The 14,200-nt window shown below is 39.5% G+C and overlaps 1 long non-coding RNA gene across 1 annotated transcript in view; it reads left to right on the forward strand.

The window, feature by feature from the left end:
• Positions 1–1,074: 1,074 nt before the first annotated feature.
• Positions 1,075–14,200, forward strand: part of LOC149524132 (uncharacterized) — a 36,592-nt gene continuing 23,466 nt past the window's right edge. Inside the window, exon 1 of the long non-coding RNA XR_016349856.1 lies at positions 1,075–1,160. This is a non-coding gene — a long non-coding RNA (uncharacterized LOC149524132). The remainder of the gene's footprint in view (positions 1,161–14,200) is intronic.

The raw sequence follows: 14,200 nt of genomic DNA on the forward strand, positions 1-14,200 counted from the left end.
ATTTTACACAGTTTTTTCAATCTTCCTTCATTGGTCATGTTTTCCAGACCTTTTATCATTTTTGTTGCTCTTCTGTAGCTTTTTTCCAATTTGTCCACATCTTTCCTGAAATTAGGCATCTGGAACTGGACACAACAACCCGGTGGAGGCCTAATCAGTATGGAGTAGAATGAAAGAATTGCTACTTGTCTCTTTCTTTTGACATTTCTGCTAATGTATCTCAGAATGATTTTTGCTTTTTTATTCCAGCAGGGTCACACTGTTGATTCATATTTATCTTGTGGACCACTATGAACCCTAGATCCCTTTCTGCAGTAATTCTTCCTAGACAGTCATTTTCCATTTTGTATGTATGCAACTGTTGCTCCTTCTGAAGTGGAGTACTTTCATTTGTACTTATTGAATTTCATCCTGTATAATTCAGACCATTTCTCCAGTTTGTCCCAGTCATTTTGAATTTTAATCCTATCATCCAAAGCACTTGCGATCCCTCCCAACTTGGCATCATTCATAAACTTTATAAGAGTACTCTCTATTTAATCATTGATGAAGATATTGAACAGAACCCAGAACTTCTAATGTATTTGTGGAATGTTTTCTTGTTACCCTTTATGTTTCTAGCTAGTCTGATCTTGAGTTGTGCCTGAGGGTTTTTTTTTTAAATTTTGTCCCTAGGTACTTGTAGTTTGACTAAATTTCCACTTTTTGTAGGACTCTTTCTTTAATTTGTAGAAGATTGTCAATCTCCTTGGCAGACTTCCTATCTTTCCTACACAGTGAGATAGTTTGCTCTTTTCCCTGTAATAATGTCTGTTTAAAATCTGCTAACTCTCTTGAACTGTTTTCCTTCTTAGACTTGCTTCCCATGGAATCTTACCTACCAATTCCCCGAATTTGCTAAAAGTCTGCCTTCTTGAAATCCATTGTCTTTATTTTGTTGTTCTCTCCCCTACTGTTCCTTAGACTACTGTTCCTTCCAAGTACTAAAGTATGTAATATATTAGTACCACCGAAATACATGACATAATTGAAGCATATTTGTAAACGTGGGGCATTAATTTTCTCTTGTTCACATAGGTATAAACATGTAGTTCCACTGAAGCTAATGATGAAGTTGCACTGATGTGAAAATCTGGCCCTTCGACTGCCTTTACAGTATAGTAAGTTTGGCTTATTTTTCTAGATACTGTGTCTATATGAATTGTATAAGGAACAGTTGTACTGGTGAAAACTTCATTTCAATATTGTTTTGGACTTGTGGAGATGGGAAAGACCTTCTAGGTCATCCAATCCATCTCCCTGTCACTGGGATAATTCCTCAGACCACAATGCGCTCTCCACTGCCCTGTCCAGCCTAGTTTACTCCAGTAATTCTATTCAAAAATCAATTAAGTTCAGATGTCAAGATTTATTACAAGCCCATGTTGTGTATTGCTTATTGTTCCATTACCTTCTGGATATTGAGGGATTTTTTTTCTCTCCTCTATTGCTTTTTTAATATTTTTTTTCTTCTGTGTTTGACTAGGAACAGAATTTAGGGTTCAGAGATAGCAATGGCAGGATCACGTCTCCTTCCCGTTTCGAAAGTCAATATTAATTTCTTCAATCTTTTGGTTCCTTCCTTTTTCAAAACTGTCAGTGGTGTAGCAAGCTACTTTATTTGAGGCCACATTCTACCACCCTTCTCCACGCTGAATAACATCTAATTGCTTGAGTGATCCCATTCTGAATCTATGTCATGTCGTGGGGAGTTTCACAGCATAGGAAGAAATCAGTGGAAAGGCAGAGAGCTGGAGTAAGTGCAAGTGTCCATTTTATTGCATAGCACAGAACTCACTAGAACAAGCCCAGACTAGCTGGGCTGACCCCAGTGACTACTCAGTTACCATAACAACAGGATCTATATCCACAACCTAATATACAACAGAATCCAGCTTTTCGTACCTTTGACCCATGTTGTGGACTCCTTGCTCATGCCAAGCAGTAACTCAACAGAGACATTCTACTGCTCACCAAAGTATGAAAAAAAGGAGTCTGCAATCTAGCCTATCAAATGCACTTACAATCAGTTCTTGCAACTCTTACTCACTTATTCACAGAGCAAATTGGGACTACTCAGAGAGTAAAAGGCTACTCAACAAGAGTTTGGGGGCTCGATTCTCAACTTGTATAAATTGTCATGACTTAAGTCATTAGAGCTGTGATTTATAGTAGCTGAGACTCTAGTCCTGAGTACCAGACTCTCTCATTATAGCTGTGTCACCTATTTGGTATGTATTCCCATTCTTTAAGTATTAATCTACTTGTTCTCAATGCTTAGTTTTACAGAGTTGTCCTTTCTAGTTGTTTAAACTATTTTTCTATATTTCTATATTGCTGCTGAAGCCTGATTTTTTTTTTATGACAGAAGTTCAGTATCCCATTTTGCTATTAATTTTATCTACAACCTCTTGGGGCAAGAAAAATCATTTTTGTTGTTTATGTACAGTTCTGAGCACAATAGGTTCCAGTTCCTTCCACTGCTACTACACCATAAATAAAGCATCTCCTCTTGCTCTCTATTTTACTTCTTAGCCCAATTATATTTGTTAATCCTGTTCTGATTCCCCATTCTACCTTGGCTGACATTAATGTTATTCTGGTTTTGATTTTTGTTACACTGCTGGTAGGTAACATTTTCCTACAAGCTTTAACTGACATGAAATATCTTTGTTGGATTGCTTCCCTTTCAGGAAAGGGGAAAGCTTGCTATCGTGGGAGTATTGACTTGTGGGATAACAGAATCGTTAGTGTCTTTCCACAAGTTCCTACCAGGCTCTAAAATCCCCACAACTTCTTGGAAGTAGATTAGAAAAACTGGAAGGGATGACACATTGCTTTGTTTAATGCATGTTGGCTTTTATTATTAATTGACTAAATACATTGATTACGAGGATCCTTTCTCTCCACCCTCAACACAATAATTATTGAAATACACTTGGCATGAAAGAAGACCACATGGCCTAGTAGAACAAGGTTTCACAAGACCTGTGTTCTATTCCCAGCTCTTATACTGACCTGCTGTGTGACTTTGACTGTACTTTTATAAAATAATCCAAATTCTCAGAAATACATTATGGTCTATCCTTATTTACAGCAATGTAAGTTCATGCTTTGTGTATGAACAATCCCACTGTTCATGCTGTACAAACACATAAGTCATAGTTGCTCTCTCTGGGTATATCTATGCTGCAGGCTAAAGTTGAGTTAAGATATGCAACTTTCACTATGTTAATTGTGTGGAAAAACTGAATGAGGAAAATGTATTTACTTGTTCCCAAGCATAAGAACTAGGGGTCACCAAATTAAATTAATAGGTAGTAGGTTTAAAACAAACAAAAGGAAGTTTTTCTTCACACAATGCATATTCAACCTGTGGAACTCCTTGCTAGAGGATGTTGTGAAGACCACAACTTTAACAGGGTTCAAAAAAGAATTAGATAAATGTATGGAGGTTATGTCCATCAATGGCTATTAGGATGTATAGGAATGGTGTCCGTAGCTTCTGTTTGTCAGAGGCTGGAAATGGATGACTGGAGAGGATCACATGATGTTCTGTTCATGATGCCCTGTGGGGCATCTGGCATTGGCCACTGTTGGAAGACAGGATACTGGGCTAGCTGTATCTTTGGTCTGACGCAGTATGGCCCTTCTTATGTTAAGTGTGCTAGCATTATAGATTGGAGCTATTGATTCCCTGACTTGATATTGCTATGTGATAAGAGGGATGATGAAATAATTTGTCAATGTATTTTGAGATTTCTTTGAAATGTTAAAATTCTTAATGATTCAGGTTGACAAAATCGAAGTTATTTAGACCCATATTTCCATTTACTGGGTCACTTGCTGTTTCTCGTGACCTTGAAAATAAATTGTGGGATGAACTGTAATAATCAAAGCAATATTAAAAAAGTCTGAAGATTTCTTGTCTTTTTAATATATATACACACTAGAACTGTTGCAGTGAAGAAGTGTCTGAAACATCTGATGCTTATTACTTTTCTGAACAGAACACAGATTTACTTAGAAATACCTGTGAGGCAAAGCAAGAGGTAGTACTCTGTATCGTCTTTCTCTCCTCTCCTTTGAATCTGGCTGAATATAGAAACATTAGGTTCAAAATAAGGTCTCTTGGGAAGTGTTGGGTTATTGCTTTATAAAAGTTGAGCCAGAGTCTTCAGTTACCTGCTTCTTACAAAAAGATCCTAGTGAAAAGAATCACTCATTTATCTTTGTAAGTATTTGGAGCTTTTTAAAATGCAATAAAACAAACCTAGAAGTATCTGTTGGAAATGACAGAGCAGGAGAAGAAGCAGGGTACTGAGGTGCCAATGTAATGTGCTGTGTTAATGCACTCCTAGCATGCATCAAGCAAGGCATTTTCACTACAGATAGAGAATGGTAGTACATTACATGAAGCACTGGTGAGACCTTATCTGGAATACAGTCTTCAATTCTAGTCTCCCATGTTTAAGCGAGATGCATTCAAACTGCAACAGAGTGAAGATAAGGGCTGAATGATCAGGGGAATGGAAAACCTACTTATGAGAGGAGACTAAAAAGACCAAAGGAAGGTTTAGGGACTTAAGGGAAATAACAACTGTGCTCTAGAAACATACAGAGAGATAACTACCAAGGAAGAAGAGGACTTATTTAAGTTAAGCACCAACGTGGACACAAGAACAAATGGATATATACTTCCCATCAACAAGATTAGTCTTGAAATTAAGTGAAGGTTTCTAAACCATCAGAGGAGTAAAGTTCTGGAACAGCCTTCCAAGGGGCAAAAACCTAACTGGATTCAAGACAGAGCTTGATGAATTTATGGCAGGAATAAGATGATGTTAATGAGGTGTAACCAATGTGCAACTGCTACAGAAACTAGCTCCACCAGCTAGTGAGGAGACACTATAGGGCTCTGAGTTACTACAGAGAATTATTTCCACATGCTCAGGTCTAACAGACTGCCATATTTGGGTTTGGGAAAGAAATCACATAGAGGAACTGGTGTGGGGGGGGGGGAGGAAGGAAGGGCGGGGGGAGTGGTCAGCTTGCTCTGCAGCATAGGTCACTTGCAGTTTTAAACTATTGTAAATGGTGTATTCTCTGTAACTTGTCATTTTTAAATCCTGATTTGAGACCTCCAGTAACTCAGAGAGACAGATTAGGTGAATATTCTAGAAGTGAGTGAGTGAGATTCTATGGCCTGCAGTATGCAGAAGGTCAGACTAGACTATCACGATAGTCCCTTCCGGTCTTGAAATCCATGAATCTGAGGCTATGATTCAAAATGGTCCTTAAAATACAGTGAGAAAAGATCGTGTGTGTAGATTAGCATGGTCTCTAATGGCCTTAACCTGCCAATACTGAGTTATGCTTACTCCATTAGTAGTTCTGCTCATTTTTAGGGTAAGTACAGGCAACAGAATCAGGTTCTGAACTACAATGTGAGGTAATGTTTGGAAAGTTTAATCCCATACTCAATGTCTGAGGGAAAGCTTATAGATCAGAATGAAAAACTGGATCTAGCTGTAACATTCAGATCCACATTTCAAACCCCTCATCTAGGTTTGAAATCAGGATCTTGGTTCCAGTCCGTTATAAATATGCTGGGCCAGATTTAGCACCTTTTACTGGTGGTAACCCGACCTTCAGGAGAGTCCCAGAAAGGTGAGCTCCTAGTCCATATGCACCTGAAAGCCAAAAGCCAGATAGTGCATTCATGAAAGAGAGTGAGGCTGGCTTGGAAAGTGACTGAGGTAAGTCCTTGAAGAGAGGGGCTGAATCAGGTAGCTTCTATTAGGATTCCTGAAGACCTTTCTAAAGTCCCGTTCCTCTGGAGAAACACCACAGATGCTTAGCTCCACTGGGAAACTAAGTTGTATTTGAACTTAACTAATATGTTACATACTTATGAAGAATATGGGTTTTTAAAGATGTTTATGAATTTTCAATAAAGCCATTGTGCTCTCTATAGTAAAACAGCAATATGGGTGAGGAAAGAGTGAATTACTAAAGGGTTTCCATTGGAAGGCTTCTGGGCTTATCCACAGACCATCAATAGGTTAAGATTGCAGTGGGAAGGAGAGCTTGTTGGAAAAATTGGAGGGAATCCATCTTCAGGGGGTGGGTGTTTATTTCTCAGTACCTCATAAAAGGAAACCAAGGTATTTGTTCAAGCTGCTTTTGTGTATTTAAACATACATATATATGCATGCTTGTGTGGTTAAATACTGATAGACAATAAATACATGTAGAGCTCTGCTTCAGCTGAAATAAGCACTAAATTTCCTGCATACCTAGTTTTCCTAAGGAGTATATGTACTGCTGAATGCTCTGTAAAAAGCAAACACTCTGGTTTTTGTTTTGTTTTGTTGGTTTTTAGTTTTGGTTTTGGTTTTTTTGCTTCTGTTTCACAGTGCTGAATTCTACCAAGTGGCACCTTTAAACTAAAATAGGTTTCTTTCTACATGAGGTCAAGTACAGTTTAGTGGTGTGCCCAAGAGGTGCAAAACTGAACATTGCTCAAGTGCCACTTCTTTTGTGTTCTATTTTCACCCTCCATGAATGAACTGGACAGCTCCAGGCTTTCTGTCTCTTGGCACTCAGTGATGTCAGTGGCTCAAAGGTGTTGTAATTTCTGTTGCTTTCCTGTTTATTACCACAGTTTACTTTAAATCCCCAAATGAAGGGGGCATAGTTAATATTCTCTTGTGTTCTTGGATCACATTGAAATAGTTTGCTTAAATTGCTTATGCCCTTATAGCTAGTATTTGGGCTGAAAATAAAATGATGCTCGTCAAGACCATCTGGTTTGTGAAGATGTCCGAAATAAATAACTGAAGTAAAAAACAATTGTAATGACAATTAATTGGGATCATGGAAGAGGAACTTGTTAATATGGCAATATGGATTGAAGTGTAAAATTGCATACTGTGTAAAGTAGCATAAATATTTATGTTTGACTTGTAACTATTGTGGATTGATCACTTGAATGACTATACCTATAGAAAATCCAAAATGAAATTGGACATGATATAGAATCGTAGAGTTGGAGGAGATTTCAGGAGGTCATCAAGTCTAACACCCTCCCCAAAGCAGGACCAACTGCTTTGTCAGTCCAGGGAGTAAAAACTTCTAGGAATGGAGATTCCACCACCTCCCCAGGGAATCCATTCCAGCGCTTCACCATCTTCCTTCTAAAATAGGTTTTTTTCCCCTAATATACAACCTAGACCTCCCCCACTGTAACCTGATACCATTGCTCCCCATTCTGTCATTTGTCACTACTGAGAATAGCCTTGCTCCATCCTCTTTGGGACCTCCCTTCACCTAGCTAAAGGCTACCATCAAATCCTCCCTCCCTCTTCTCTTCTGCAGACTAAATAAGCCCAAATTCCTCAGCCTCTCACTGTAAGTAATGTGTTCATTTTTGTTACCCTCTGCTGGACTTTCTTCAATGCAGCCACATACTTTCTGTAATTGGAGGGCCCAGAATTGGATGCAATACTCCAGATATGGCCTCACCAGTGCTGAATAAAAGGAAGTAATCACTTCTTTAGATCTGCTGGCAATGCTCCTCCCAATACACCCTAATATTCCATTAGCCTTCTTGGCTACAAGGGTGCAGTGTTGATTCACATTCAGCTTCTCATCCACTGTAATCCCCAGGTCTTTTTCTGACAACTGCTGATTAGCTAGTCGGTCCCCAGGCTGTAACCCTGATGAGGAGTCTTCCATCCCAAGTGCAGACTCTGCACTTATCCTTGCTGAACCTCCTCAGAGTTCTTTTTGCCCAATCCTCCAATTTGTCGACATCATTCTGGACCCTATCCCTGCCCTCCAAAGTATCCACCACTCCCCCTGGCATAGTGTCATCTCTGATGATAACAGTGAATTAAAAACACACAATATTAAATGTAAGCACAAGGTGATAGAAATTAAATATACCTATCCAGCAGCACCATAGAATTGTGACTGAGACTACTGTAAAATACTAACAACGGTTTAAAGATAAAGTTGATGTTTGTGGTGCTTAGTGAGCAGAATTCCCTGTCTCCTTCTCCCTCCATAACTCTGGATACAGGATTAAACACTGACTGAAACGCTGGGTCTGACTGCACACAGGAGCCATAGCAGGGGGCCAAGTGTGGCTTTGTTGTACTTATACCTTCTTCTGGTTTGGTTCCTGGAGTAATTTAACTTCATTCAGCCTTCAGGGTGCTCTGAGATAAGGTTTTTAGTAGTTGACAGAGCCTATTGTTCTGACCAATAGTTTCCATCTCTCCTTTTTCCTGTCTCTGTTTAACTGTGTTCTCTTGTTTGATACTTAGATTTTAGGCTTCCTTACATCTAGCACAATGAGTTTCTAGAACATAATGAGGCTACTAGCTGCTATTCAATATAAATAATAACCACCGTGGGGCTCTTGTAGATAAGGTCATGTTTTTGCAAACTTCTTCATACATGTAGCATCCCGTTGACTTCCCTGGGCACACTGAGTGGGGTACATCTAAACTGCATCCCTTTTTCAATAAAGGGATGTAAATTAGACACATAGAAATTGTAAATGAAGCTGGGATTTGAATTTCCCACACTTCATTTACATAATGGCGGCCATGACTTTTTTCCAAAAAGCAACTTTTCGAAAAAAATCCATGGTCAAGATGGGGATCGTTTGACAGAAATGCCCCTTTCAGAATGGCCTCATTTTTTGAGGGTTACAGGATCTTTCGAAATGAGGCATTTCTGTCAAACGATCCCCATCTTGACTGCAATATTTTTTCAAAAAGCGGCTTTTCAAACAAAAAAAGCTGCGGCCACCATTATGTAAATGAAGCACAGAAAATTCAAATCCCGGCTTCACTTACAATTTCAATATGTCTAATTTACATCCCTTTATTGAAAAAGAGATGTAGTTTAGACGTACCCTTGATAACATACTTGAAACCAGGCCTGCTGCCTGGAGGAGGCAAGGGAGGCAAAGGGGGCAACTGCTCCAGAGCCCAGCAATATAGCATCCAGGAGCTTTGGCCTTTCAAATTGCTGCCAGATCCTCTCATAGCACATTCTGGTTAGTGCTGAAGGCTGTCTGAGGGAGGCTAGCCCCAGGTCTATCCCTCTATCTGAGGCCCCATCTCTTCCATCAAGTCAGTTGGTGCCATTGCTAGAAACTGGTTGTGTGCACTTTTTTTTTTTTTTTTTGCAACATTGTTAGCTCGTGCTGAACATTTCAAGATGTTCCAGTTACTCCTGTCAGTTGTAGTTCACACTGTTCCATATATGGGAACCATCTAGTGGTGGCAGGTTTTATGGTAACTTAGAATGAAGCATAAGACCCAGCTATTTGGTTTAGCTCTTCAGAACTACAGATCTGTGTAGCCTTCAAAAAGTGACTGCTTTTGCTGCAAAGCTAGAATTTAGATCACTTATTTCAAATGAAGTTTGAGAGCTTTTCTGATGTTTTCTAAATTGCAGTAATTACAATCTTCTTATCTCTACAGGCCTACAACTAGAAGCTAAAGATCTTGGGTTTGGCATGGTTTCTTTAGAAATTTGAAACAACCATATATATGTGTAATTGATATAGGAACCGATACGTTCCCAAAATTATTTAATCTATTTATATGGCCCCATTATTACTTTATGTAAGTAAAAAGTATTAATATTTTAAGGGATATTTCATGTGCCATTTTAACTTTATCTAAGTATCATGTCTGATATTCCAAAGAGGTTAAGAAAGAAAAACATTTGTGATTTAAACTTCACTGTTTATATGAGATTTGAGTGTGGGGATAGCCTTCTGATACACCCCCCCCCCCACACACACACACATACACACTTCCTTTGTTAGCGTAGGCAACTGAGACTACATTCTCTAACTACAGAAATAAGAATAAACCAAGCTTCTGTGATCATTTTCACTAATAAACATAAGCTTTCATATAAGATCATACTGTCTAGTCCTGTGTATTTTTCTCTGACTATATCAGAAGCCAAAACTTCAGAGGATGGTATAATATCCTCGTATTTTACAACTAGGCAATATTCTGCCTAAGGATCATTTTACTATCTATCTATGTTAGGAAGTAGGTTGTTATAACCTGGAATATGTCAACTGAGATTCTGTTACACTAGAAATAATGTGAGTGAATGCTACTTTTATAATCCACATTGGATCATTATTCGTTTACATGGACTGAGGTACGTGGAAAAAGTTTGAGTCCATTACTGCTTCTGAGCTAATGAGGCAAGTTGTCTAGCTCAACCACCACAAGCTGATGATTTTAGATCTAGAGATTGAAGGTTCAGTCCTCTCACATAAATGGACAAGGGCTGCCTATTACAAGGGGTGGTGGTCTATATTTCGGAGGTCCACAAAAGTTCAAATCTTCCCCTGGGGCTAAAATTAACTCATCCAAGGAAATTATTGGATGGGAGTCTTGAACAAGTGAGTTCTGAACATGAACAGCTGGTAATGTAGGCAAGGGAAGGCACAGCCTTCCCAAAACTGCCTACAAGCCTGAACTCCAAAAGCTGGGGCCACTGCTTGGAAAGGCTGGGGCCATGGCGCAGCAGCCTGGCTTCCCTGGCCATTGGGGAAGGCTGGCACCATGGTATGGCAACCCTGGCCCTCCACGTAGCAAGGAAGGATCCGGCTCAGCGGGGCTTAGCTCCATGGACGGACCTCAGGTAGAAGGGGTGGGACAAGACTGAGGCTTGCCTTCCCCAGCTGGGCTTTCACCTGCCACCAACGGTTCTGAATCTAAAAGTGTGAACTGCTACTGGCTGAGATAATTGGACAGTGACAGATTTACAAGCTTAGATGCTAGAACACATTCAAACCTCTTATATGTGCCAGGAAGTACAGGGAGTCAGAAACACATTTGGATAATGTATTGTAAAAGTACAAGTGTTGAGAGGCTGCTATAACCATAGAATCATATAAATGTGGGACTGGGAGGGCTTCAAGAAATCATCAAGACCAGTCCTCTGCACTGAGGCAGCACCCAATAAACCTCTACTATCACTGATAAATGTTTGTCTAAACTGATTCTTAACCTTCTCTCTCCCCACTGCAATGATGGGGCTCCCTTGGAAGTCTATTCTGCCAACTATGATACTAGGAAAGCTTTCCCCAACATACAGCCTGAATCTCCTTGGCTGCAGATTAAGCCCATTGCAACTTGTCCTACCCTCTGTGCATATGGAGAACAAACTGATCACTTCTTTCTTTATAACAGTTTCAGAAGGGTAGCCAAGTTGGATTGTAACAGGAAAAATGTAAACAACTAATGGTCTAGTAGCACTTTATAGACTAACAAAACATGTAGATGGTATCATGAGCTTCCATGGGCACAGCCCACTTCTTCAGATGACCAGAGTGTTGGGAGTTCAGAACCAAGAATAAATAAGGGGTAGGGGAGGGGGAAGAGGACATTGGGTAGATATGTTTCAAAAGGATAGCCGAACCAGTCTGTAACAGGAAAAACTTAAAAAACAACAAATAGTCTGAATCTGGTGTTAGTACTCTTCCTTTCCTAGTGCGAACTAATGGTTCTTATCAGCTCTTTTAACTATTTAGTCTTTGAAGTTCTACTAGACTATTTGCTTTTTAATTTTTTCCAGTTACAAACTGGTTTGGCTATCCCTTTGAAACTTATCTACCCAATAGTCTCTTTCCCCTTCTCCTCCAATACCTCTTCCCCCCCCCCCATTTCCTTATTTATTCTTGGATCTGGATTCCCAACTCTCTGGTCGTCTGAAGAGGTGGGTTGTGCCCACAAAAGCTAATGATACTATCTACATGTTTTGTTAGTCTTTTAAGTGATACCAGACTATTTGTTGTTTTTTTTACGTTTTTTTTCTTTATAACAGTTCTTAACATATTTGAAGACTGGTATTGTATCCTCCTTCAGTCTTCTTTCTTCAAGACTAAATGTGCCATGTATGTATGTTTTTGTGGGGGAAAGAGGAGGGCTAACAGTTCCTCATAAGTAAGTCCCTTTGTTTTCAGTTTAAACTGATTTTACCAAAAAATCTCCAGGTTTTACGAAAAGCATTATTCTATATTTTATTTTTACCCTAATTTTGTATCTTTCAAATATATAAAAATACATTGTTTCATTAGAAAAATAGTTCATGCATGTATTGTATCTGTTATACAATAATACATTGGTCTGTATGTACATGCAGAGCTGCCTTTTGAAGTAAGGCTATGTATTAGTCTAGAAAATACACAATAAGCAAACTAGACCCTCCGGCTACGTCTAGACTGGAATGATTTTCTGGAAATGCTTTTAATGGAAAAGTTTTCTGTTAAAAGCATTTTCAGAACAGAGCGTCTAGATTGGCATGGACGCTTTTCCGCAAAAGTACTTTTTGCAGAAAAGCATCCATGGCCAATCTAGACGCGCTTTTGCGCAAAAAAGACCCGATCGCCATTTTCGCGATCGGGGCTTTATTGTGGAAAACAAATCTCAGCTGTCTACACTGGCCCTTTTGCACAAAAGTTTTGTGGAAAAGGGATTTTTGCCCGAACGGGAGCAGCATAGTATTTCCGCAAAAAGCACTGAATTCTTACAGTAGGAAGTCAGTGCTTTTGCTGAAATTCAAGTGGCCAGTGTAGACAGCTGGCAAGTTTTTCCGGAACAGCAGCTGATTTTCTGGAAAAACTGGCCAGTCTCAACACAGCCTCCTAGTTTGACCACAAACCAATTATAATTATTCTTTGAGTATAATCTTTCAACCAGTTGCACGTCCACCTTATAGTAATTTCATCTAGACCCATTTCCTTAGATTTCTTGTTGAACTGTATCAAAAACCTTACTAAAATCAATATATAGCACATTTTCCTCTTCCCCCTCTCTGCACTAGTCTAGTAGTCAAAGAAGAAATTTGGGGTGCTCTGGCATAATTTGTTAAGTTGCTCTGGCTTAAACAATGCTGGCTAACCGGCTTCCTTTACTAGTTCTCTAGTCCTTTATAACATTGACTTGAAAAACTGGCTGGACAATATTCTCTTCTCCACTCACCCCTTAAATGAGAATCCAGGAGAGCAAGTGGCTCAGGAGACTGATCTTCTGCATTTATTACCTCTTGCCATTGGAATGGCGAAAAGCAACCCGAAAATACATGAGACAGGCCTGCAGCTTGAAAAGCTCTCTCTGTGGTATTTCTAATGGGACAGGAAATAGGGTATGTCTACATTACCCTCCTAGTTCGAACTAGGAGGTGAATGTAGGCATACCACACTTGCAAATGAAGCCCAGGATTTGAATTTCTCGGGCTTCATTTGCATAAGCGGGGAGCCGCCATTTTTAAAACCCCGCTGGTTCGAACCCCGTGCAGCGCAGCTACACGGGGCACAAACTAGGTAGTTCGAACTAGGAAGCCGAACTAGGAAGCTGCGCTGCACGGGGTTCGAACCAGCGGGGTTTTAAAAATGGCGGTTCCCTGCTTATGCAAATGAAAGTCAAATCCGGGGCTTCATTTGCAAGTGCGGTATGCCTACATTACCCCACTAGTTCGAACTAGCGGGGTAGTGTAGACATACCCATAGAGAAGTCTGGAAATGTCACAAAAAAATCAATTTTCTTGTTTTCCAGGTGCTATTTTCTACAATTAGATATACTGCATATACTTTTGAATGAATAACAGATTATTACCTACACTGAATCATCTCACATCTGCCCATTGTAATTCCCTTATCTTTGGAAGAATACATCCATGATGAAATGCCTACACGCATCCAGAAAAATCTACAAAGCTAAGAAGTCATCTCTGACTGTCTCTGGCAACTACATCCAGCATGTTTCTCGGTTATATTTTTGCAGGGAGAAAACTCTTGCTTAGTAGTGCTATTGTTGAAAGTCTGAAACTCCTCTACATTTGAGGAGCAAGTGGAAGTACTAATGATCTATCAATGGTAGTTTAAATAGACTCCTTGTTGTTATTTTCTAGGATGTTATTATGAGTTTGCCCCAAAATCAAGTTGTCTGGCTTTCGTGCCATGTAAGCTTATACTCTGTACTACCTAGACACAGCTGGTGAGTGAATGCTATTACTGCATCATTTGCAGTACCCTTCTAGGCTCCGGAGGTGAGGAAGGAAATCTATTTTCTTTAGCTGTAGAAAATACTCAAAACAATTAAGAGATTGT

The sequence above is a fragment of the Pelodiscus sinensis genome, chromosome 6 (genome assembly GCF_052426305.1).
Source record: "Pelodiscus sinensis isolate ZL-2025 chromosome 6, ASM5242630v1, whole genome shotgun sequence".
In the NCBI taxonomy this organism is placed as follows: Eukaryota; Metazoa; Chordata; order Testudines; family Trionychidae; genus Pelodiscus; species Pelodiscus sinensis.